This window comes from Odocoileus virginianus, chromosome 26, assembly GCF_023699985.2.
Source record: "Odocoileus virginianus isolate 20LAN1187 ecotype Illinois chromosome 26, Ovbor_1.2, whole genome shotgun sequence".
Classification (NCBI taxonomy): Eukaryota; Metazoa; Chordata; class Mammalia; order Artiodactyla; family Cervidae; genus Odocoileus; species Odocoileus virginianus.
In genome coordinates this window covers 7,588,245-7,615,922 of record NC_069699.1, presented here as the reverse complement: position 1 = coordinate 7,615,922, position 27,678 = coordinate 7,588,245, and the positions used below count along the sequence as shown (strand labels likewise).

Genomic DNA, 27,678 nt, shown 5'->3' with positions numbered 1-27,678 from the left:
GGGAGTGCTGAATCTTTGAGGATTCACACAGTGCTTTTTGTCCTGTCCCCCCGGAAGAGTTACAATAGATGCCTGTAACCCAGACCACCCTCAACTGACCCACTTTGGCTACAATGCCAGAGAACAATCGCAAGCTATTTTAGTGGCATGTTTCTCATCTCATTAACTCCAGTGAAGAGCCTGTGTCAAAGTTTTGGTTTCAGAACATTTAAAGGTTCTCTTTCCCGGAGTATTTCTAACAGACATTCAGCCCCCTACACACACACACACACACACACACAGACACACACACACACTCACACACACAGCATAATCAATGCTGAGAACTCAATGGTTGCCACAGAGAAGGAACATGTGGGTCTGGGACCCTCCATTCAAATATCTTGACCCAAATGGCATCAAAGGAACTTGAGACGAACTGTCCCACTCTTGAGGCTCTTTCCTATAAGCTTTGACTCACAAACAATCAGTATTTAGGATCTTACCACCCTTCTCAACTGTTGGTACTGACAAAAGAGTAAAAAGGATCAGTCAGGTGAATGAGAACCACAGTATTTGAAGCTGAACATGGGAAAGAAAGCACCATGTTTCCCCTGTGATTATCAGGTGAGCACCAAGAGGGATGTACCAGCAACAGTTGCTGGAGCGTCCAAATGTATGAAATGTGTACCTCAAAGCACCCCAAGAGGAGAGCTCTGCTGAGTGGTCGCTCAGCGTGTGACAGAAATGCTCATGGATGGCTGGAGACACCTGATCTCCTGATTACTTGAAGATGACCCCAGATAGTAGTTATCTGATGAGGAGCAGGGAGAGATGGAAAGTAATAGTAATGAGAATGATCACCAGACCATTGCTACCTCCAGACAGGCAGTATTTCAGTGGAGACAGTGTATCAACAGTTAGAAGTAACTTAAATTTAAATGTCTACAATATTGGTTTTCTCTCCAAGGGCAAATACAGTTAGTATTAAAGGGACAGCCATGAGCTGCTAATAAGTCGTTCTCTGTTTATAGGCTCTCTTGATCATGCTGTCTTTGGTGAGTTTGAAACCGGGAAGAAGATGGCTATTTATTATTAGTATTTTGACTCTATTGATTTCTCTCCATGCACTTTGGGGATTAACAGCTCTGCTTTGGCTAAATAACATGAACTCGCATTTCTTCCTGTGTTCATGCTGTTGACTGCCCTCCCGTCCCCACCAGCCCCGTGGATCAGAGAAGGGCTCTGGGATTGAAACAGCATGTTTGTTTACTCTCATCAGTTACAAAGCCAGCAGGAAAATGCACCAGGTATAGTGGATATTAAAGATGCCCTTACAGGACCCAAGGAGAGGTAATCTAACATACATAGAAAGATTTGAAGTGATTTCAGTCTCACACAGTCCCACTACATTGTAATTTTTTTAGATATATCCAACAATAATCTTAAAAAACCTAGGAAACAGTATTATTCAGATCATGATACATTCTGATGGGACAAGAATGCTATACTATTTGTTCACAGTGACATATAATCCTGATCTTGTCCTTTGCTAAACAATCATTATGTCTTAGTACCTGCATCATTTATTATACCTTGATACATCGCAAACATCTACATAGTATGTGAAATATTCTAACACTCAGAATTCCCCCCACCACTTTCCTTAACCAAACTCAAAATAACTTAGGAGATGGATAAACCATCATCAGAAGAGAATGAGAACACTTTACTAGTAACTAACAATTTGTCAGCAATTGAATCAACCCATCTCATTTTTATGTGTTGAATAGACTGTGCTTTCTCTTCCCCAACAGCTTTATAGGTGGGATGTTAATATCCACTTTTACAGACAGGGAGTCCAAAACTCAGAGAAGATTAAGTGAGCAAGGTCAGAGAGATTGGGATGAGAACTTGAATCCAGACCAACCAGACACCACAGACCCCTTCTTTATGCTGCACAATGAGGCTTCTTTTGTATTTTTCTCATGCACAGCTTATATCTCTCCATCTACCAACTGAAGTCCACACCAAATATTGAACCAGCATACTCTGAGAATGCAGATATGGAAATCTCGTGATCTCTGCCCTCATGGACATTGTGACTTGGCAGAACTAATTACACCCAAGGCAGTCATAAGTGTCTGAAGAGGAGACTAGACTAAGTGTTACACAGGCTTCATTTGTCCGTCTGGCTTCAGAAGCCACAGGTGCTTTTGAAAGAAGGCCACTGTTGAAATTAAATTCTAGCCTATTATCTTGGATATTGTTAACAGTGAAGTGAATTTTGACTGGTATCCAGTAATTTTATTTTTTTCGATAAAGACAAACATGAGAACTTTTTTTAATGTTTGTATTTTTTGTGTTATTTTCAGATCATCATTCCAAGATGATCTGAGCATAATGTTGCAAGTGAGCTGTGAAGCCTATTAGTTCCTTCTCATCTCAATTTAAATGCACATGCATCTTTCTCCCAGAGGCCGCCTGATGGCAATCAGGTGCCTGTTTTCCCCTCTCAGAGTGCACTGACCTTTTCCTTTGGAACATCCTGACTTGTAACTGTATAATGAGTCATGATTTCATGCTCATTTAGAAAGAAACTCTGCTTACCTTGCTCATCACTGCATCTCCCTTGCCTCGGCTCAGTGCTTGGTACATACTAGGCTTTCATGATGTAACTACTGAATGAATGAAGAATTGCGTTAGAGTCTTACCTCTGAAGAGCTGATGAGGACTTGGAGGTCATATCATTAACTTGAAGAATCTCAGATATCCTATCTGTAGAAAGAAAGAGAAACCATTCATGACACATAGGGATGTAAGGATCTCTTGTAATATTGAAAGCATTTTGCCCATGTTCAAGTGTTAAGCCAGTATTTATTACTGAGCGCTTTCATTGTAATTATAATTTGGAATGAACATGGAGCCAGGAGCATAGGCTAAAACCAAAGTCAACACAGAGTGTAGAATGTGCCACCCAGTCTTTGAAATGACACTGCAGATCCTTCTGAGAAGATCTATGCTAGAAAGCATGAGGCGGCGGAGCTGTCAACAGAAACCTCTAATAACCCTATGTTTTCATGCCATCATGGCTTCCCCCCAAATTATTTTCTGGGGCCATGACGAGTCCTAGTCTAAGGGCTTGGGTAATTGCTTTTGCCCAATCTGAGCACAATCTGTTCCGCTACTTTTGGGTTATGCAAGGGTGAAATAAATACAGCACAAGCTTGCAAGCTACATTAAAGAAATTCAAGATGTGCTTTGCACACGGATAAAACTTAAAAATGCCTGAACTTTCAAAGTCAACTTTTATAAGGAAGAGTAGCAGGAGGAAAATTTGGAAAACATTAGTGGAAACATCCTAGAATACTTTAAAGGCAATGTGCGGTATTATTACATCATTCAAGTTGACTTCACAAAGTGAAGCTTGCCTCCCACCCCCACATCACAAAACATGGAAATAAGATTAGTCTTAAGTAGTTCTTCCCCCAAGAAGAGCCCCTCCTCCAAAGGAATATCTACTGTATTTTTACTTTTGCCTACCAAAGACAACATAACTAAACCAATCATGCTTCTCCTCTTGCTCAAAGAAAAATGAAGAGTCCAGTTTTAATTATCTGCAAAAAGTCTCATTCATCTACCTGAAAGTGTCTAAAGTTTTTATATTATTTATATTATCCATATTGGCCAGCATATATTATATTATATTCTTAGTTATATCATTTTGTTTCAACTTAATCCCACTGTGATAAAAGAAGATCACAATGGTCCTTTTTGAAACACTTCATGATATATAGAGTGTTTTAAGACAATGTAAAAAATCATCATAACCACAGAATGTTAAACAAGTCAAATTTAGGTAAAAACTTGAATTGAAGTAGCAAGCTGGTGACAAAGACCTACTCTCAGGAAGTCATCAAGCTTTGACTGGGAAGAGGTGACAAAGTCTGCATCAGTTAAAGTACCCAGGGCAAAGTCTCAGGAAGGTGAGAGGTATCCACATATCTGAAGGTGTAACTGAAAAGGCTACTACGTGAGCAATTACAATAAATGAATAAAATGGACACCATCATAATCAATTCTAATCACTGGGCCAGAGGAGGCCCTTGTCAGAAAGCATTAACCATACGAACAACAGCTCTATCCAGCTTAAAACACACAGATCTACCATTGCCTAACAGAGGTACATACCAACGCCCTTAATTGATTCACATTGCAAAGACAATCAACAAGCCTGTTCTTCTCAAATACTGAAATTATGGAGTGCATGATTAAATTCCTGGGACCGCAGCACATAGGTATCTGTGATTTGATTCTGGAGGTAAATTAATCTCAGTCACAGTCACTAAATTGCCCTGTGTACAGATGTGTTTCACAAGTAACATAGAATAGACCAAATATTGGACAGTGAGTGGTTTGAGTGGAAAATCTTCCTTCTCAGCACCATGTATGTGGATTTACTGTTATTAACTTGTGTCCCCAATCTCTAGCCTTACATGGGTCATGGCTGTGATCCTTTTTTCTCACATTTTGTTTTCCCTTGTTGATTACAGTTTGTTGACTATTCACATATAGCATCCCTTCTTGATTAGCTGGACTTTATTTCATCATTCTCTATATTTCCAACTGTTCTTTTTTCTCTTTTGGGATTGTCTGACCTTCCTTATGGTTAGTTTCCTCTGAAAGTCCTGGTCTGTATCAGTTCTCTTAACTTTGTGGGCAATTCTTCCAGGGTTTCTCAGAGTTCTTAGATACTTTTGTAACTTGGAAAAATTTTTTAATATTTAACAAGGTAAATAAGTGCTTGCCCAACAATTCATAGCACATTTCACATTTTAATCTCTATTCATTTCAAAACAGTTGATTTATTGAACAAATTGAGTAACACTGAAATGCATGCAGTTCTTAGAGCTGTTTCCTGTCACCTGTCAGCACCAGCATTTGATCACAGGAAGCTAGCATAGTTACCAGGCTCAATGATTATATGAAAACAACGCAGAGCTGAGTGTAGGGACAAAACTCCCTCCCTTTCGAGAGGGAGGAAGAGAATGATGTAACCAGAAGAAACAATTTATTGGATGTCTACTCCCTGAGAAGCATAGAACTAAGTGAGTATTTCCTTTATCCTCACAATATACTTGAAGACTAGGTATTGCTTTTCACATATAATGAAGCAGGCTACGGAAGGAATCAAGTTGTTTAACTTGTTCAAAGTCACCCACCTCATAAGTACATGCTGATCTGCCTGACTCCCAAACTTCTTATACAGTGCACTTCACAAGTTCATGTTCTTCTAACTACAAATGAAGAAGACAGTTTGAATTTTTCTCAAAGAAAGAAGGGGAAAAAAAAGTAGTCAGTGGCTGCAGAAGACCATCCAAGGGAGACCCACTGGACAAGGCAATCAAAGTTCTGCATCCTGGAAAAATACTCCACTGGTGGGTAAAAACACTGCAGCTGGCTTTGAATGGATGAGTTATGCCCCACATCTTCCTTCCTACTGTCAGTGCCCTGATATCATGCTTACCAGATGTCTTCTGGTCTAACATGGCTTCTGTTTACCCTCAAGAGGTGTATAATTCGATGGACATGAAAAACTGGGTCAATTCAAAGCCATGAAAACTAAATTAGCTTCCTGGTTTGTTTGTGAGCCATTTGGGAGTTCAGTTAAGACAGTCACTTCCTCTGAGTCAGCTCCAGCACTGGGACAACACCAGATTTCCTGACCAGGAACGCTGAGCTCCAGATCCAGGACTGCAGTGACCCGAATAAGGAAGTGCTTGGGAAACTGCCTCAGCAGTCAAAATGTGTCCCCAGACAACATCTCTTTCACTCCCTTTTTCTTCTGTTCTTTCCAATCACAAACTAAAGCCTAAACAAGAGCACAAGGCAGATAGGATTTTGACTCATAATACTTTTGGTTTGAGGCTTTGTACCTCTTCTTTTTATGAGCATCCTTATTACCCTGGAAACTCCTAATAATGATCCATGGAGAAGACTGACATTTTACAAATATTTATCTGTATTTATTTACTTGAGTGTGCTGGGTCTTAGTTGCGGCTCGCAGACCTTCAGTACGGCATGTGGGATCTAGTCTCCTGTGTGTGTCTGTGCTCAGACACTCAGTCGTGTCCGACTCTTTGCAATCCCATGGACTGTAGCCTGCCAAACTTGTCTGTCCTTGGGGTTCTCCAGGCAAGAATACTGGAGCGGGTTGCCATTCCCTTCTCCAGGGGATCTTCCATACCCAGGGATCCAACCTGAGTCTCTTGCATCTCCAGCAATGGCAGACAGATTCTTTACCTCTGTTGACACTTGAGAAGCCCCTGGTTACCTGACCAGGCTTTGAAACCCAGGCCCCCTGCATTGAGAGCATGGAGTCTTAGCCACTGGACCACCAGGGAAGTGCGAAGATTGATATTTAGAGCACTATCTTTCTGACTTTTTTAATCTGCCCGTTTGGGTTATACTCTTACATACAATTAAATATACCTACTGAGCTAATTCCAAGCACTCAACCATATTCTCACTATAAACCTCCAACTCTTATTTTTGTTTTCTCCTTAATGTATTTTTCTTTGAATTTTAAAGTTCATAATTCCTTCTAAACACTCATTTCATCTTCCTGATAAAACCATGAAACCAAAGGATGGACTATTTTGTCTAGGTTTGCACAGCTGATTTAGCCTGGAAGCAAACCCAAGATTTTAGATGCCAAGTTTCATCTATATAAAAATATTTCTATTTCCTTCTTGCACACAAAATTATTAAAAAAGAACAGATGTCCTGTGTTGGAGTAGGATAAGGGGGCAGTGCTCACTGATACAATGTATAGTATACAGATTTCATACCAATGGATATATCCCATTAGCAAGTCCTGTTGGCTCTACATTTAAAATGTTTCCAGAAGCTGATGTGGAACTTCCCTGGTAATCCAGTGGCTAAGACTCTGTGTCCCCAGCGCACAGGGCCCAGTTTTGATCCCTGATCAGGGAACTGGATCCCAAATGCTGCAACTAAGAGTTCATATGCCACTACTAAAGATCCCACATGCTGCAACTAAGACATTTTAGACCCCAAAATAAATAAAAATTTAAAAAGAAAATAAAAAAGATAAAAAGAAGTTGATGTGTTCTTGTTATCTTTCCTGTTACAATCTTGGAACAAGCCAATATCACCTCCCATCTGTCTCACTGCCTCCTAACTGGTCCATTAGAGCTGCCGGTTGCTCCACCATTGCCCATTCCCGTTTTATTCTCAACATAACAGCCAGAGCAGGTTGATAATATGTAAGTCAAAAGGTGATCTCACTTGAGAGGTAAAAGCCAAAGTCTCTCAGGGGTCTTGAAGACACTACAAGATATGTTGCTTCCTCTTGCCTTCCTCTCTCTACACTTCTTGGAGTTGGTTGAAAATATCAAGTGCATTTCCACCACAGAGTCTTTGTATTCACTCTTCCTTCTGGAATAGTCTTCTCCCAGACCTCCTCCCATCTCCTTCCTCCTTAAGTATTTTAATTATCCTGACCTCTGAAATAGCCACTCTGGTGCTAGTGGTAAAGAACCTGCCTGCCAGTGCAGGAGACGTAAGAGAGGTGGGTTCGATCTCTGGGTCAGGAAAATCCCCTGGAGGAGGGTATGGCAACCCACTCAAGTATTCTTGCCCAGAGAATCCCATGGAGAGAGGAGCCTGGCGGCCTGCTGTCCATGGGGTCACAAAGAGTTGGACATGACCAAAGTGACTTAGCATACACAGTATCAAAGATAAAAAAATACTGGTGTGGAAAGAGAAAGAAGTACAAAAGAAAAAGAGCAAATATGCTGATGTTAGTTGTTCTTGCTTATGAAATAGCAAGAGACTATTTGAAAACATGGACAAAGGCTAACCGCAGTTCCATGCTCTATTTATAAATACCCAGAGTGGAATTTTACTTGGGGGGTGGCAGCACTTGCAGAAATGGCCTCTTGGAATATAAAGAAACAATCCTAGGTGTGTACAGAGGAAGCTCTTCAGCCAGGGAAAGATAATCGTCAAGTCCTTTAGCCTCATCTGGGCCAGTAACCTCAATCTGGGATTCACAGACATGCGACATACTGAATATGGACTTGTCTGTCTCTGGGATGCCTATGTGAGTCCAACCGAAAGACACAGGGGGATGCATTTGTCTTCGAACTGCAGGCAGATTCTTTACCATCTGAGTCACCAGGGAAGGCCCAGTACATGTGGAAAGGGAACCTAATCCTCTCCCAGATTTTGTCTTTCTTTTGGGCTATGGTCTCCTGGCTGCCCTGTAACTGTGTGTGACAACGGGGAGAACCCAAGCATGCAGGATATAAACTGGGGAAACACCTCATGAGGCTACGAACAGGGTGTTCTGTTCTGACTCGCCACCCGGTGACTGAATATAGGCTTGAGTGTTAAGCTAAGTGGATTAAAAGAAGAAGAGAGAGGGGATATTGCCAAGGGCAATTTTGCTTTTTCTTCATATATCAGGCCTACCTTTACTCTCCAAGTAAAAGAGAAAGAGTTGCCCGTTTCACTGTCAGTCCCTTGGTTAGTCCTATGCTGCTACTGGGCGGAGTCGCTATGCCTTAAAGAAAGGAGATGTGCTTCAAATTTGGGCAGCAAATACATCTTCGCCGGCGACGACGACCATCCTCCTGTGTCTCTTTTCACTCCATGAACTTTTTGTCGGTGTACACACCCAGGTCCCGCTTTGATCTGAGCCAAGATACCTTGGGAGACACGGCTGAGGTTCCTCACGTTGAGATTCAGTACTTCTGTTTGTTTTTGTGTGCATCCTTTGTTTGTTTCTTTAGTTGCTTATTTTTCCTTCCTTTGTGGTGGGGGTGACGTGGAAAGTGAAGAGGAAAATTTGGAAGTATGGAAGACCCATTTCCGCTTCTAAGTCTTAAGTCACTTGTCTAATTTTTTCTTTACTTAGCGATCTACACCGGAGAACATGTGGAATTCTGGATCCTAGTATTATGTATTGCTTTTGTCAGACCGTCAGAGGACAAGAGGTGCTTGCCATGAATGATAAAGAAATTTTATCTAAAAATGCTATCTGTAAATCCTATCAAAATATAAGCCTCAAAATTGAAATATAGGTAACCTCTCACTGTATGTATCACACAGGAGATCAGCATAGAATAATGGTGGGTGAGATATGGCCCAGTTGTGCATGACCTACAGCTATACTGAACCAAAGACATTCACTTGGCTTTAGGTGGACCTGAGGTCTTAGGAATTTTACTCGGTCTGTAAGGTCAAGTACAGAAGGGTCCTCCATGACAGGGTTACAGGATGGCCTTGGGAAGCAGTTTACAGCTTGTCCCAGTCCTGTCAAGTTCCTTCCTACATGAGGCTGCAATTCCTTGGGCTCATGGTGCCTCCAGATCTAGCAGACTTGCAGATGAGAGTTGCTCGAAATCTGTATGATGGAAACTGAGTCACTGGTTAAGACTGTTTGACATTTGCCTGATTTAAGGATTAGAAACAAAACTGCTGATTCATCTTGTTTTCCTGAACAGTGGCCTAAATAACAGTAAGCTTCTGAGAGACTCTACAGACATGGAAAAATGTCTTTCTGGAATGTATCCCTGTCTCTAAAACAGATGTTGCAAGAATATTATATAGTAAATAGAAACATTCCCGATTATGTTCTTGGTCAAAATGATATGTTGAATCAACATAGACTATTTTATTTTATTCTGAAATTCTAATTTACATAATCTGAAGCCCAGAGTGAACTTCCCTTAATCCATTTCAGAAAAAATCTTAGGTGAAAAAAGCAATGCATTGACTGGGAAGTGTCGACTCTCCTTTTAGAGACAAATGTTGGCATAACTAAGAGATTCTACCTTGCAAATGCTCAAACTGAGGATTTGTGCAGTGGAAGGAAATAGGAAAATTAGGGCAACATCAGACCTGAGAGCAGCAGCAGCAGCTAAATCTCCCAACGGCTGTGGATCCTTAAGCAGAAATGAGCACTGGATTTAAATTATTTCGGAGTCAATGACACAGAGAAATATTTAGGGGAAAATTGATTTGTAATGTGAAATTGCCATTGCAATTAACTTTAATCTGAGCACTAACTTCATGGATTCATCAGAATAAATGGATGGAATAGAATTTTATCCTTAATGTTCTCTCCCACCATGCCATGAATTGGGCTGTTATCTATTAAGTATCCTTATGGTTTATTTCCTTCATTCTCCCTCCCTTAAAGTTCAGAGTTAAAGTGGTAATTGTTGTAACTTTTAATTTTTTTGGGGGGGAGGCAGAGCAGGTAGTATGCTAACTGTTAATTCCTTGACTGGGGATCAAACCCATGCCCCCAGCACTGGAAGTGCAGAGTCTTAACTACTGGACTACCAGGGAAGTCCCAAGTTGTAACTACGTTTATCTTAGGTTTTCTGGTACCATTATGCCAATTCCCTCCCATGACAGGCCACTTGCTTCTTCAACTTTGGCAAACTACTATTAAATCAATCATCTAAAGATTACTAATGCTAACTGACGCCCATGTTTCAACCTCAAGAGTTGATTTTTTAATTGCTTGAATTGGTTACACTGAAAAAGAACAAGGTGGTACTATTTCTGTAAAACTGACCTGTTACATCATGGGGTACACACAGATTTCTAGAAACTGTGTAACAAGCTCTTTACCTAATGATCAAATATTAAATTATAGTCTATTTGATGGTGGAAATTTCAAAATGACTTCTGTCTACTCAACATACAGGTGCCTTTCCTCTCTCCATAGCACATGACCCTCATTCTGTTAATAGATTTAGGTACATTCCATGTCCGCAAGTCAGCAAGAGCCTCCATAGTTCTTCTCTACCATCTTCCTTCCTTACAACTCCAAAGTCCAACTCAAAGGTCTTCAAGATAAAGCCAGACTCAGACCTGTCATGCGTGTTTCTTATCCTGGATAGAGGTAGGGGTTTTAAATTTGAGAATGGAGGAATTCGGGGACTGAAGTCTTCATAGAGGGGTGAAATCACACAGGAGCATCAAACATATGATCAGATATTTTGCACTGTGAAGATTAACTTTCTCTCCCTGTCACTCTTGAATTTCATGATGCTAGAAAAGAGTCTGGATTCTTCCCAGACTTGAAAAACATATCAAAAGCCACCCCATCATTTCCTGAGCCTCAGTGAGGTCCAGGAAAAGGGAAGGGCATGTGAGAGTCAGGGAAGCCACTCTGAGTGACAAGAAAGCACAGGGACTGGAGTAATAGCCAGCTTGGCCGGGAACATGTGGAGGAATCAATGGAGAACCTGCAGAGAGCTCCCAGTTAGGACTCAGGTCCTAAGGAAAAGGACCTGAACTTTCATACCATTCTGAGCACCAGGCACTATTTGGTACATTTTAGACACTCAACAAAGAGCTTTGAAAGAAATACCTAAAAAAATAAAATAAAATAAAATAACAAGAGACATGTAGGCCAAATTTCCACTCAGTACAGACACAAATATTGATCACACATCTATTTTTTCTAGCTTCGCATCCTTAGTTCACAAAATCACGTGCCATTTGATGAATCTGGGGCTGGCCAGGGAAGGTATGAATCTCCTCCCCACAAAATGCAATGATAAAATTATGAACATTAATTCAAGGGCTTAAGAGAGTTTTCCAAAGTCCTACTGAAAATGTCACCATCCATGGGGGAAGGGGGGGGTAGCATTTTCTTCACGCTCTGAAAATATTACAGAATGTCTACTTACCAATTTTATTCAAATAAAACATGAATCTTTAAGTTCCTCATAGATATATGATCCTAACTTATTCCTCTTATTTTCCACTGTACTCAATTGCTTTGAAATGGTTCATAAGCATTCACAGAGGTTCAATTCACATAGTCATAAAAAAAAAATGATGGTACTTCTAAGTGTATTTCTCATCTTTGATCATGAAAGGAAAGCTGCCCAGTGCTCTAAACTCACAATAATCTGTGAGGACATTGAATGGTTCTAGATTGATCTGACATCTTTCATATTCTTAGGGTATCTGCTAGGGTTGCAATGAATGCCTTAAGATTTTTATAAAGAAGTCCCAGCTGGTGAGAAGAACTAAAACCCAGAGATGGAGCGTATGAATCCACAGGTAATGGATCAGAATGCAGCAGCTCATCACACTCAGCCCTAATTTTTGGAAATAGTAGTTGGCAACTCAAGAAGCAGAATGCACTTGCTGTCTGGAAATGATCTGCTTATCTAGCCACACAATGGTTTTACAAGTAAACACTGGAAGAAAATAAAGCCTTCAGAGATCCAGGTCATTTTCAACCAAACTCGGCATGTTTGACATAATCACAAACTCCTAGGCATGTTGTGACAGAATTCTTAATAGAACAAGAGAGGAACACCTTGATGTTCCTCAAGTTTGAATGAGGTGGAGGTCAGGAAAGCACCTCCTGAGAATGAGTGTGCTTCTAAAACTGTGAAATGGGTTCATAGGACAAAAAGGTTCTTAATTTTGGAGTTCTGACAGAATACCCTGGGGAGTTGAAATGCACAGAGACCTCAGGTTTTAAAACTTTCCTGCCCCTAACCTGGTATGAGACTGGGAGGAAGGCCTGAATAAGAGGAGGCAGAGAAAAGACTTTCTGGGTCTTTCTGTGTGCCTGGGTTGCATCCTGCATGTTCATTTCATGAGTCATTTTACTTGGGAGGAAGCACAATTTAATGGGTAAACAACAACCAGATGGCCTGGGTTCCAATGCTGCTGTCTTCAGGTAGTTGCAGTGTTACCAGGATGGGATGAGTTCTTCAGGTTTTCCACACTTCCACACCTAGTTTTAATTTTTTAAAAGTCTTCACTGACTTTGCTACAATATTGCTTCTGGGATCTTTTTTATGTTTTGGTTTTTTCGTCCCAAGTCATGTGGAATCTTTTCTCCCTGACCAGGGATCAACCCCACTACTCCCGCACTGGAAAGTGAGGTCTTAATCACTGAACCTCCAGGGATGTGAATTCATAAAACAGGTGAATTTACACAGAGTATCTAGAACAGTACTTGTCACACAGTGACCATCAGGTGCATGCTGGCAATTACTCTCGGCCAAATTTTACAAATGAGAAAATGGAAGGTTTGGGAGGTTAAGTAGTACTTCACCCAGGGACGTGCAATGTTGGAGATTTTTAAATGATTCTGGCACATTTATAATTGTTCTGAGGTTCATTCAATATGGCCTTGAGGTGGGAGAATGGATTCAGAATTTTTTTTTTTAAATCTTTTGACCATGTCACATGGCATATGGGGTCTTAGTTCCCTGATCAGGGATCAAACCTGCACCCCTTGCACTGGCAGCGTGGAGTCTTAACCACTGGACTGCCAGGGAAGCCCCCGCATTCACTGTTTGGAAGAGCATGTTGGATTTGGGCTTCTGTGATTGACTTAGTGCAAGACTGCAGAGCTGCACCACTTTCAACACTCAAATGAATCCCCACTTCCAAATGTGAAAATAAGTAGCAAAACTGACGTATCAATTATTTTTGTGAAAATCAACTGAATTAATAAGACTAGATGGGTTTTTTGGACCATGTGCTTCAACCACATATAAGCACAGGAAGGAAGCAGGCTAATCATTTATAAATGTTCTGGCTAATGTACAGTGAGAGAGGTGAGATTTTCAAGATCAGTGCCTTCAATCACCCTTTCCTGACTTCATTTGGCCAGTAGTTCTCTTGGCACTCGCTGCTCAATTTTGCGAAACACTGGTCACCACAATGGGCTACAACTAGTGCTGCATACTCTGAATATCAGGTCCTCTGGTTAGCATTCCTGACCAAGTGACTAGACTACTATAAATATTCTACTCAAATAGCCTACCACCATCAGATCCCCTGGAGTAGGAAATGGCAACCCACCCCAGTATTCTTGCCTATAAAATCCCATGGACAGAGGAACCTGGTGGGCTACAGTCTATGTGATCGCAAAAGAGTCTGACATGACTGAGTGAGTTAGCGCGCACACACACATTACCAATAAGGTTTGCCCTGAGCTTGGGGATTCTGGGGCATTTCTCCCACACTCAAACTCCAGGTTATTTTATCACTCAGATCTGTGTCCTCTCTGAAACGTTCTTCTGATCTAGCTGGTGTTCTGGATTGAAGAACTGAGACTTTCTCTTGCTTGCTAGCAACTCTTGCCTGGGATACAAATCTCACTTCTTCCTTGTGTTGGGTGTGTCTCACTTTGATCTAAGATCAATCTAAATCAAATTTCCCTGGACAGAGGTGAACACTCAGAATCTATCTGATTCTATATGATTCAATTAGTTTCAACTCAAGTTAATTCAATACAACTCAGCTACTCTGAGCACCTGCTTTGAGACCAGCCTTACATGGGGCACCATTCTGCCTGACAAACAAAGGATAAAAATGCATACGGAGAAAATGTCACGTATTCATACGATTTGTCAGCCTCTCCTCTTCTACGATTTGTCAGCCTCTCCTCTTCTCTCAACTTTAACTTCAAATAAACTCCATCTTTCCATTTTCTACTTTTTTTCCCCTAGAACAAGCTATCAGGCTTTTAAGAGTTCTTGTCACATAAAAGGCAAGGCTCTGGTTTGAGATATTACCAGAGATCTGACAACTGCTTTGGAAGCTGAGTTATAGCACTGCTCTCCCATGGGTGCCACGGGCAATTTGATTTCTTTCTCGTATGTGTGAGAAGACTGTGTATGTGGGGATTTCACTTAACAAATGCAATTGTAAGAATTAAACTATATCCTAGTGCATTAAATATCATGTTACATCTCACCTTTTAAACTCTGTTCCTGCTTTGTGGGCAGTGGATCTAAAAAACAGCATGTGCACACCCATCTGTACACACTCCCACATTTACATATTGGGATTTTTGCTTGTAGCTTGCACGCTGGTAAACACAGCAATGCCACCTCTGCCAAGTTTCTACACCACTGACCTGTGATATCACCCTGGCAGTCATCTCCTTGAAGATGGGACTTAGCCACAGACACAGCGGGCTCCATTAAATCTCTGCTTTCCTTTTGCTGGGGGCAGCGAGAACCCATTGCGAAACTCCAATGATTCCGTGTGCTTCTTTGAGCATACATCAAGGAAGGAGCTCATCACTTGCTCCTTCAGCTGCTGCCCCCACCCTACCTCGTGGTTCTCTCTTTCTGGCTGAGGCTGGTGCATGTGCCCGACTTGGTCAAACATGCCTCATGCACACAGAGGCTGGTGTGACACCCTGGGATTAGGCTGAATTCTACACTGCACTTGTATACCACTGTCCTTGGCAGTGACCTTCTGGTTGCCATCCAGTGAGTGGGAGTTAAACCCTAAGATGCCAGAGCAAACTAAATTGCAGCCCAGAAGGAGTGGTCCATCACAGAGAGATATTCCAAGTCAAATACTTTTGGAAAACTCCATACTCAAAACCCCTGTTTTAAAGAATAATGGTTCACCTGGACTTCCCTGTTGGTTCAGGCAGTAAGGAATATGCCTGCAATGTGGAAGACCTAGGTTTGAGCCCTGACTCAGGAAGATGCCCTGGAGAAGGGAATGGCAACCCACTCCAGCATTATTGCCCGGAGAATTCCATGGACAGAGGACCTGGGGGGCTATAGTCTGTGGAGTTGCAAGGAGTCGGACACGACTGAGTGACTAACACTTTGAATCTTAAAAAAACAAAAGGCTCTGATAAGATTTGCAATTAAAAGGCTACTGATCTTTAACTTTGCTTCACATTGTCCTCCAAAATCTTGACTTTGGAACTCTCCACTGTCCTCAGATAGATACCCAAACATGTCTTTGTCAGCTCAGGCTGCAATAAGAGAACAGTATAGATAAGGGGCTGGAACAACAGACATTGACTTCTCATAGTCTGGAGGCTGAGAAATCCAGGATCAAGATGCTGGCAGATTCAGTTTCTGGGGAGGATCCTCTTCCGGGCTTGCAGACAAGTGCCTTCTATTATAAATGTGTTCTCATCTGGTGGAGATAGAGTGACTGTAGTGCCTCTTATAAGGGCGCTAATCCCATCCCATGGGCCCCACCTCCATGACCTCATCTAACTCTAATTTCTTCCGAAAATCCTTGCCTCCAAAACCACCATGTTTGCTGTTAAGGGTGGTGACATATGAGTTGTGGGTGGACACAGATATTCATTTCATAATGGTATCCATCAACCAAAATTCTATGTTAACAATGCCTGTTGGAGTTTTCCTGAAGCACCTTTTCCTTAATATCTTTAGGGGTATATATCACAGTGACTAGAGCAAAGATTCTGGAGTCACCAAAGCTCATGATCCAAAAGACTGACCTTCAGCAAATCTAAAAATAGTGACTATCTTCTAAGGTCACTTCAACAGTCAAATATATCAAAACAACTCAGAGTGGTACTAGACTCCTCATAAGCAGGTAATGAATGCTAATTATTGTGAATAACCTGGGTAGATTATATTTTAGGAAATGCTAAACCAAAATATTCTTACTGGTCATACTTCAGGTTTTTTTTTTCCTTACTGAGTCAATTTTGGTTTTTCATTTTTAAGCTTCTGCCAATATGAGTTCTATTATCAGTATTAAGCCCAGCATTTAATTTCTTTGTCAGCAAGGTAGCCAACGCAGTGACCCTCTGTGATCCCAGCTATAAATCTATCACGCTCTGACTCTGGCTGTGCTGATCCTGGGCAAGAAGCACACAACTGAGCTCATGCAGTGTCGCTGGGTTCCTGTCTACTTGGCTTGCATTTTCAGTTGATACTCTTGGCAAAATGGAGGAGGGGATGTCTAGGGCTCTGGACAGCCCTGAGAAGCTTGAATCTTGCTGCCCTGAGATAAAGGGTAAGGAGACACGAGGCTTGTTGGGTCTGCTGTCTTATAAGCCCCATCTCTGGGGAGTGATTAGCACAACAACACATGGCTGCTTTGAGGGAAGAGAATCCTGAACCCCTAACTGAGACAGCCCAGAGCTTGTTACAAAAGTAATGAAAACAAAAAGCAAACGAACAACCCCCCACCTCCCCCCACCAAAAAAAAAACCCTTGCAAATAATCAAAGCAAGCAAAAGACTCCCATTTTAGAAAGGGTGGTATACACATGTGCTCAGTTGCAGCTGAATCTTTGTGATCACATGGACTGTAGCTTGCCAGGCTCCTCTGTCCTTGGGATTTTCCAGGCAAGAATACTGCAGTGGGTTGTCATTTCCTCCTCCAGGGGATCTTCCTGACCCAGGGATCCAACCTGCATGTCCTTCATCTCCTGCAATGGAAGGCTGATTCTTTACCACTGAGCCACCTGGGAAGCCCCTTAGAAATGGTGAAAGGAGGGACAAATTAGGAGACTGGGACTGACATATACTCACACTGTATACAAAACAGATAACTAATAAGGACTTACTGTATGGCACAGCAGGGAACTCTACTCAATACTCTGTCATGACCTATATGGGAACAGAATCGAAAAAACAGTGGAGATATATGTATACACACACACACACACACACACACACACACACACAATTGACTCACTTTGATATACAGCAGAAACAAACATAACATTGTAAATCAACTATACTACAATTAAAAAAAAAAAAAACTTCCCAGTGTAAACTCTGGGGTTATCAGTCCTTAATTTCTGCCTGGAGATTTTCAATGTCATGGAAAAGTAGGAGGTTCTTCTACTGGCAGGGCTTGTAAGAGGTAATGGGAGAGGCCTCGCCTATTAGAATAATTCTGGTATCTGCTAGCTGAAGGCAGATTTAGATTGACGTTACACTAGATGGATAAAGAGACTGAACACATAAGAGGAGAAAGTGGGATGGCAGGGCCTGGATTGGGTGAGTCCAGTGAGGCAGTCGCCTTAGGTATAAAATTTAAGAGTGCATAAAAAACAATAAGCAAGGACTTCCCTAGTGGTCCAGTGGTTAAGAATCCTCCTTCAGATGCACAGGATGTGGGTTCAATCCCTGGCTGGAGAACTAAGATCTTTCATGCCACAGGGCAACTAAGCCTGTGTGCCTCAACAAAGACCAGGGAGACCAAATGAGAAAAATAAATAAAGTAAATAATTTTAATGTAATATTTTAAAGCATAACAATTAATGTAAAACATTTATGTTAAAACACATATCAAAATTTTAAGTTAAGATCAGCATTACTGAAATTTGCTTTTGTCTTGAACTCTGATTGACTTAACACAGCCCCGTGGGCTTTAGTAGGAATATGTGAGTAATAAGGAAAGGTTAGGTCAGCAAGGAAAATGAATCAACAGTTTCCATTAGATTCTCTTTTCATTCTGCTTATGGGGTTCTCAAGGCAGGCATACTCAAGTGGTTCGCCATACTCTTTTCCAGTGGGCCACGTTTCGTCAGAACTCTCCATCATGACCTATCTGTCTTGGGTGGCCCTACGCGGCATGGCTCATAGTTTCACTGAGTTAGACAAGACTGAGATCCATGTGATCAGTTTGGTTAGAGTTAGCTTTCTGTGACTGTGGTTTTTATTCTGTCTGCTTTCTGATGGATAAGGATAAGAGGCTTTTGCTATAATGCTCATTAAAATGAATATAGTACACAGAAAATAAAATTTCTGTGTTAAAATCAATGGGGTGTGGTTTATTTAAAATTTCCTTCTCCAAATTTTCAATGATATACCTTTTGTAGTTCAAATAAAAGGGGAAACTTCTCTGAGGAAAACTGTCAGTCTTTCCAAAATAAAGCTCCAATACTTTGCTCCAATAAAGTTCCAATACTTTGGCCACCTGATGCAAAGAGCTGACTCATTGGAAAGAGTCTGATGCTGGGAAAGATGGAAGGCAGGAGGAGAAGGGGACGACAGAGGATGAGATGGTTAGATGACATCACCAACTTGATGGACATGAATTTGAGCAAGCTCCAGGAGTTGGTGATGGACAGGGAAACCTGGTGTGCTGCAGTCCATGGGGTCGCAAAGTCAGACACGACTGAGTGACAGAACTGATCAGACTCTCTTACATGTCTCGAGCTTAACAAAATTCAATCTGTATCCAACAGCAAGAACAGTAACTGAACATCTTTTCAATTGTCTTAAGACAAGACCAAGATTTCCATAAGTGAAAAGAGGATTTGGGACAGAGAGATTTACAGGATTTTGGGGGGATTTATAGGATGGATACTTGTTATTTATTTTTTACTACAGAATATTATATTTTTATCACTATTTGATTGCTAGGCAAACTGAGCTTGGAGAGCAAACTGCAAACTAAAAGCTAATAATAGGGAGAGAGGTAATATAATAGGTCGGCTTTGCTCCAAAACTCTTTTTTTCCCCTCCATACTTGTATCCTGTTTATTTGTAAGGAGACAAAAGCACTAATTTCTGCCACTTTTATTAGGGCATAATGTACATAAAGTACATTTACTTTGTTAACTACAAAAACACTATGGAAGTATAAAGCTCATTTATTCTTTCATTCGTTCATTAGCTATTTACTGAATACCAGGAAGTCAACTATTTTGATGTGTAATACTGCAGAGGACAAAAAAATACAATTAAAAAAAATAAAAAGAGCCTGACATTTGGTCTTAAAGTTTTCATAGATTTGCAGGTGTTAAACACTTGACTTGAGAGTTCTCAATTCTTGTACTTCATATCAGAAATGAAAATGAAGCTGATTTATTTTCCTGGTATGTACTGTCTGGAATTGCTTATGAAGGTAGATCAAATATTCTCTAGGTAATTGTCCAAATTTCTGCTTGTCCTCTGCTGTTAGAAATTTGGTCCACAGGTCCAAATAAAGCATCTTATTTAAGAAGCCCTCCCCCCTTTTTTCCTCTTGGTTCCTCAGCTTACTGAATATAGTAAGATGTGTACAGGTAGGGAGACTTGGTATTCTGCAGCAGTGTTTCTTGAATGAGTACACACACTTCATTCTTGACCTCAAGGCAACTGGACATTGAATCCCGGTGTCAGAAGAAGAGCACTGTGTTCCCTGAGCTTGTTTTAAGTTCAAGGGCATGGCAGAATTCCGAGAAATGCTGCTTCGGCTCTTGAGTTGGATAACTTAAATATATTTAATGACATATGCCAGCACATTTGAAGTGTGTGATTTTATAGTGAATATTGCTGGTAGGTAGTTTATTATTGATTAATCTAAGGACTTAAAATTCATGATAAAAGCCTTAGTACAAGAGATTGTCTAGCTTTGGCTGAATAATTACTAATGGGCTGTTAATAGCTGTTAACCAGTAACAGGTCTATTAAACTATGTAGACCGAAATTGCTTTGGTGACCTCAGGTGAGCAGCTCTCTGGGAAGGCAGATACACTTGAGCAAGCAGAAGCAAAATGACAGTGCTCAGATAGGTTCTCTTAAATACAATATCTCCCCTGATAGAAGTGCTCAAATGAAGATCAAAGTTTATATGAGAGTCTGGACCTTGATGTACTTTGGGGAATGTACTTTGAGAGTAAGTATCACAATACTGTAGGTGGCACAGTGGTAAACACGACTGCCAATGCAGGAGATGCAGGAGAAGTGGGTTTAATCCCTGGGTCTGGAAGATTCCCTGGAGAAGGAAATGATAACCCACTCCAGGATTCTTGCCTGGAAAATCCCATGAACAGAGGAGCCTGGCAGGCCACAGTCCACTGGGTTGCAGAGTCAGGCAAGACTGAGCGACTGAGTGCACACAACCAAAGCAGTGGCATCAGCATCAGATAATCTACCTCCCAGTCCCCACTTCTTCACTTCCAAGGCCGTCTATGCAACCCTGGGCAAGCAATCCGACCTCTCTGAGACTGGCTGTCCTCGTGAAAAATGTAGTTACTATATCAAACACACAGTGTCTAGAGACCTAAATGAGACCATACGTGTGTGATGGAAACATATTAATGAGGACTTATTCAGAGATGTCCCCCTCCTTTGATTTACCAAAGAGAAAGTTTCAGTTGTTAATCCAATTTCTAGAGAGTACATCTTTGCCAGAGAAGCCTTTTGCAATGCAGAAGAAACCAAAAAGAACTGGACCTAAGACTCAGGAAGAAGATGGGAAGAACTCAGCAAAGAAGTTAAGTTAATTAGTAAATAAATAAATAAAAAACCTAGAGGTGGGAGAAAATTGTAGAAGGAGAGTCTGGAGACTATGGGGAGCCAAGAGCTGAGGAAGTGAGAAATAGAGATACAAGAAGCTTCCAAGTATACCCTTTGAGAGACTGAAATAAAGAATTTGGTTTTTCATTCATTTTGTTTTATTTTAGACTTTTTGAATTCTCAACTGTTGCACATGACCTACTTAAGCAAACTATCCAGGGGTCCTAGATTTCAAATGCTTATATGTGCAGAGTGATTATTATGGAATATGACACAGAGGAAGTAATGAATGAATTAGAATGTTTACAATAATAATACCTACAAAAGCAATGAAGAGGATGACGATAATTATAATCACTATCATTACATCTGGAGTAAAATTTCTATCATTAGAGATTCATGACTGGAGATGTAGGGAAAATGATACTTAGTTATTCCTTTCTTCTGTAGAAATATATTTAATTAGAAAAAACACTGGAGAAAGTTTCCATATTTGATGAGATGGAAAAATTAACATAGGCTACCGGTCTCCTCCCCTAAAATCAACCCTAGAGAAATTATGGAAAAAAAGGCTAAGAGGCTTTGGGGAAAATATGGAACCATCTTCATGCTCTGTGTGTGTGTGTGTGTGTGTGTGTGTGTGTGTATGTGTGTGAGTGTGTGTCTGTGTGTGTGTGGTAGTGGGCTATGGACTTAAGACAGTAGAGAAGTTAGGCATTTAAAGAGTTATTTCCTGATCTTTTCCTACAGAAACAACATTGTCCAGGCTGTTGGAGTGGTCATTATGAAAGAAGCACAACATAAATATCAGGTGGAGAGTTGATGAAAACAACTCGTGAGTATCCATTATTTCAGCCCTTCCCCTCCAATTTGCCACAGCTGAAGTATTACAGCTATGGACAAATACCTCTTCAGGATACATCTTTCTTCCCTAAAAATTTTAAGGTGATTTCCTGACTTGACAGAATTGCCTGTGACTATTGACTGTATGGAGGAATATCCATGCTATTCCATGGTGTCTTGGGCTCAAAGCTTGTCCTTTACTGGTATGCATACCAAGTCCAGAACTTAGACCTATCACATCACACATTGTATGGAGCCAGTAGCACAGGCCACAATGACCACACACCTGAAAGTTACAGACACACTGCAAAAAAAAGAAAATCAAATAGATGACTATTTAAAACAGGGACAATAAGTATGCCTTCAAACGGGAAAATACTGGCAAGATGAAGTCAAGAATTATTGATACTATGTATAAGATGGATAACTAATGAGAATATACTGTCTGGCACAGGAAACACAATTTAATGTACTGTGGTGGCTGGAACGGAAGGAAGTCCAAAAGGGAGGGGGGTATATGTATATACATGACTGATTCATTTCGTATATAGTAGAAACTAACACAGCATAGTTAAGCAACTATATTCCAATAAAAGTAAGTTAAAAACAATAAAAGAAACAAGTAGAAATAATTTGGTATCAAATACTTAGCAAATAAAATAGAACAGTCAACAGATGGTGTAAATACCAGAAAGACACAGATGCAACCTTGGTTACTAAACTGAAAGACAAGCTGAAGGAAGATAGCAGTTCATGATAAAAGGAAAGCCAGGAAGAATTGAAGAAGTGCCAAAAACTGTATAATGTTCCAGGAGCCAAACAATGGAAGGTAGAAAATATGTGATCAAAATAAAATTTCCCGTAATTAAAAAAACATTTAAAAAAAAAAAGGAAGATTCAAGTGACTCTGGGATGCTATCCAGGGCTAATAAGGAGAAATCCATACTTCAACATAAGGAAGCGAAATCCCAGAATAAAGACAAAAAGTACACTCTACAAGCTTTCTGAAAAGATGCAGATCAAGTACCGAGAAACGAAAGTTAGATAGGCATCATGTGTTCTAACAGAGTCCTTCGTGCTCTGCCACCCACCCTGCCTGCCACCTCTGGGCGCTACTGTGCAGTGTCACATACTCTTGAATCTGAGCTGATTTTAGTGACTTACAACCAATTGAAATGTGGCAGAGGTGACACTTTCTCCCAACACTAAGTCAAAAGAAGTCCAGCAGCTTCTGTTTTGATGATGCTCCAGATCCTCCCTCCCCAAAGCCAGTCCCCACAGAAACTCCATCCCCTGTAGGAGCTCTGGACAGGAGTTCCAGGTGAGCCAAGCCTTTCTAGAAACACCCTCAAGGCACCAAAATTATGAGTGAAGAACCCAGCTTGGATCCCTCAGCCCCAGATCTTCCAGCCCCCGGCTGCTAGGGCCATCCCCAGTTACTGGGGTCATCTCCAGCCATTAGGGTCATCTCCAGCCTTTAGAGTCATCCCCAGTCATTAGAGTCATCCCAACTGAGGCTCCAGACACTATGGGACAGAAAAGAGCTGCCTTTACTGTATTTTCTTGAATTCCTGACCTATAAAGTTCATTAGCATAAAATTTTAAATGATTTTTTTGTCACTGTGTTTTAAGATTCTTACACAGGAAGAGATAACTGGGACACCTGGAGTATTCTTAGCAGATGCCAAGAAACTCAAGTAGGCCTACTCTATTTCATTCCTATATTCATGTATTTACCCCCCCCAATATTTATTAATTATGTGCTATTTGTCAAATGCTGTCCAAAGTGCAAGGATAAAATGTTGTGCATTACTGAGCTCATAACTAGCACAGTCATTCCTCAATTTGAGGGACAGAGTTTGACTCAGAGCTGCAGCCTGTCACAGTGTATACACAGTGTCGCACACACACACAGACACACTCATACACAAAGACACACTCACATACAGTTAATAGAGTACTGCATGTCATAGAGTCATAAATCAAAGAAACGAAATTTAATGAAAAAGTGAAAATACGTGGACATCGGAATGTCTCTCCACTCTCTCAGAGGTCCTATTTTGTGCCCGTTTTACAAATCTAAAATTATTTTCATAAGAGAACTAGTGACACCCATACCCTTGCACACAAACTTCTGTGAGTACACACACATATGCGCACAATACATATAAATCTTGCCTTCTTAACTATGTATGTTATACACAATGAGCTAACTGCTTTCTTTGAATAAAAATACAGTTCTTGATCGAGAGGAGGTAATTACATAATGATACTAATGAAGGTGATTTTTTTCTCCTTTACAACAGCATATTCAAGCTCAACCACGGAGAACTCCATAAGCAAATTCTATAAATTACTGAGATTCTAAGCATTCTGGAGCTGACATCACCCTCTGCACTTGCTGAGTCCAATCGCCTCATTTTACAGCTGGAATGATGAAGCCCCAGCAGGCAGTGCGACCAGATGGGTCATGCTATCGGCCGTGGTGCCGAGCAAGCTAAACTCTGTGAGGTCGGCTGAGGTCCCATGTAACCCGGAGGAATCCTGGCATGGATTTCAAATCCTCCTCTCCATTCTGGCACCAATTCTGGTACCCATATGTCTCTGCATACATAGAAGCCGAGGCAGAGAAACGCATGAGGATTGCCAAGGTCCTAGAATCCTGAAAATAGTTGCTATACCCTGTTGCCATGACAACCCACTTAGGAAAGTACCTAGGTGCCAGACTTAGATTTTTTTTTTTTTCCTTTCTGGGTCCCAGAGGAGTACCAGAGTGAGATGATAACTCTTTTATTGCTACCTAGAGAGAAGCCTTTCCGCCCTGTGTAGCTTCCTCTGGCAGATCAACACCCCAGGGAGGGCGGCTGATGCAACTCTAGCTGGTTTTATTTTCTTGGGAGACAAAGGTCTCTGATGATGGTTGTGTCTTGAAAAATAAGGGGCCTCTATAAGTTAACACGTCTATGGAAACTTGTGATTTTTTTCAGCCCCAACTCTCACCGCATTTTTGAGGCTCCCTGCTTTATTTCTCTCTACTTGTTTCCCACCAGAGCATCTGCTCCTTCCTGCAGAGGAAACATTTGTGCTGTTCAAATGGTTGGACTATGAGTCACATATTAAGCATGAGGTGCTTTTCTGAATGATGCTGAGCAAGGCCTTAATTAAAAGGGAGGAAGATGTTCTGGTGAGTGGGAGCAAGGTTGGGGTGTTGAGAGCCGTGCAAAGTGCCAGCCTCTCCCTGGGGATCACTTGCTCCTTCTGGCAGGAAAGCATCATCCATCCACATTTAGGATGTGAATATCCTCTATGAATTCCCAGAACTGCAACAGGATGTTCCCAGAACCATGTACCTGAATGGTGGGATATCATAATGATCACCAACATTCACGTTGCACTTCCTATGTGTCAGGCACTGTTTTTAGCACTTTCATATTTTAACCCACTAAATCCTTATAGTGACTCAATCAAGTAGGTACTAGAGAGGTAACATTTCAAGGATGGGAACTGAGGCAACTTGGCTAGTTTTTTTTTTAATTAATTTATTTTTTACTGAAGGATAATTGCTTTACAGAATTTTGCTGTTTTCTGTCAAACCTCAACATGAATCAGCCATAGGTATACATATATCCCCTCCCTTTTGAACCTCCTTCCCATCTCCCTCCCCATCTCACCCCCCTAGGTTGATACAGAGCCCCTGTTTGCGTTTCTTGAGCCGTACAGCAAAATAGACTTATAGACATGGGGAGAGGTGAGGGGAGAGTGAGACGTATGGAAAGATTGACATGGAAACTTACATTACTATATGTAAAATAGATAGCCGACTTGGCTGGTTTCATCCCCTCTAGAGACAAATGTCTCTGATGAATGTTGTGTCATGAAAAATGGTGGGCGTGTATGTATAAGCTAACCAGCCCATGGACACTCTGCTGTATAAGACTGTCAATTGACAATTCTAGGATTTACATTCAGGCAGAGCTTGCCCTTAGCCAGTGTGCCTTATCACTACACTGGCATGTAACTGTCCATCCAATTGACACTAGATGGAGGTTACACTGCTAGATCACCACTTGTTCAACAGGCCACCGCTTCTGTGTTCTTCTGCGTCTCTCCAAAATGCCTTTGGCGACCATCTCTTTTTGCCCATATTCCATCACTGTCTTAGTTTAGGTCCTAATTCTTTCTTACCTGGGCAATCAAATGGCAACGAGTTGTATCCCTCTGCCTCTCCCACTGGGTTTGCTCAATCTGCTTTCCACATTGCAGCCAAAAAGGCTCTCTTAGAAATGTACCTCAGATCTTCATCACTTCCACTTAAAATACAGAACTACTCCGACCTTTTCTGGATCTCACACCTTTAGCAGACTGTGCTCATGTCTTAGGCATACTCCTATCACAATTAGGTTTTTATCTGCTTCAAATGTCTGTCTGTCCTGGTTTAACCGTGACCTAATGCCAGACAGAATTTTTGCTTTTTTGTGCTTGTTTCTCCACTTCCTAAAACATTTCCTTACTCAGAGTAAACAAAGAAAAAAGAAAAGAAAGTTGTATTAACAGCTACTGAATTAAAATGGTTAGTTAGATCCCGGACTTTACGTTAGGAAGTTGCCATGAAACGTTCCCTATTGTATTTTAAGACTAATTATGAAATTGCCATTATAAAGCACATACTCCTCTCACAGAACAATTAAAAAACTCAATCCTGACAGCCACAATTAGTATACCACTCTGGAGACAAATTTTTTTTCAGTCAGAAAACAAATGGCTTTCAGTCTCAATCCAGAATCACTGTCAGAAGTCTGTTTTTGTTTTCAAAGATTAATGCCTGCTTTTCTCTAAGTACCAAAAACCACAGTCATTCTACTGACGGGCTCCACTGTGATTCCTTTTAATGCGCATGATCCATTAACGTCATATGTCATAATTCACCTTGTTAGGGAACATTGTTTCAAAGTCTCAGTCACAATCCGCCATGTTGAAAGTACACGCTACTGGGGGTGATGTATGACGTAGTTTAGTGACGAACGCCCAGGAAAGGCTTGCACTTTCTAAAAGAGAATCTCTTCATTTCAGTGGACGACACCTTCTTTTCTCCAGCCATATAATCTATCATCATGGGATTTCCTTCTTCTTCCTCAATGACCAGCCAATTGCTTAGAAGACTACTGAATCCATTTTCTCCTCATCTCCATCACTAATACTTCTGCTGCTGCCTTGCCCTCTTTTGGTGGAAACTTCAATATAGTCTTTATTAATTTTTCTGTCTCCTATCTTATTCTTTCAGTGTCTTCAGAGTATTCTATCTAAAAATCAAAGTTTACCATGCCATTTTCTTTTTTAAAACCCACTGAACACCCTCCACAATTCAAGTTCTATTACCTGGCATTCAAAGCTTTCTATTATTTGACTAACAATTATAGAAATAGATAATAGATAATTATATCCATTATTTAAATATCAATTATTATTTACTGGGTGTCAGGGACTGTTCTAAGTGCTTTAGATATACTAACACATTCCTTCTTATAACACTCCTAGAAAGTTTTATTTCATCACTGTCTTACTTTCAAATTTCAAAACTTGCCATTCTCACTATATAATGTATATATGTGGTTTATAGATCATGAGATTTTATTCATATTTCTTCCTCTGCTTGGTATGACTTCCATCTGCTTCCTATTTCACCTTCTTAACTGACTACTGATCATTGACAACTCATTTTAGATGCATTATTAGTCCCTCAAAGTCTATTCTTCCCTTTATTCCAAATGTGGGAAAACAACCTTTGTCTAAACTTCCATAAC

General features: G+C 40.8%; 1 long non-coding RNA gene across 2 annotated transcripts in view; it reads right to left on the bottom strand.

Annotated features, from left to right (window-relative positions):
• LOC110136113 (uncharacterized) overlaps window positions 1-27,678 on the bottom strand; it is a 382,942-nt gene that overhangs the window by 107,600 nt on the left and 247,664 nt on the right. For both annotated transcript variants that reach the window (XR_011483775.1, XR_011483776.1), the window contains one exon: window positions 2,694-2,757. This is a non-coding gene — a long non-coding RNA (uncharacterized lncRNA). The remainder of the gene's footprint in view (window positions 1-2,693; window positions 2,758-27,678) is intronic.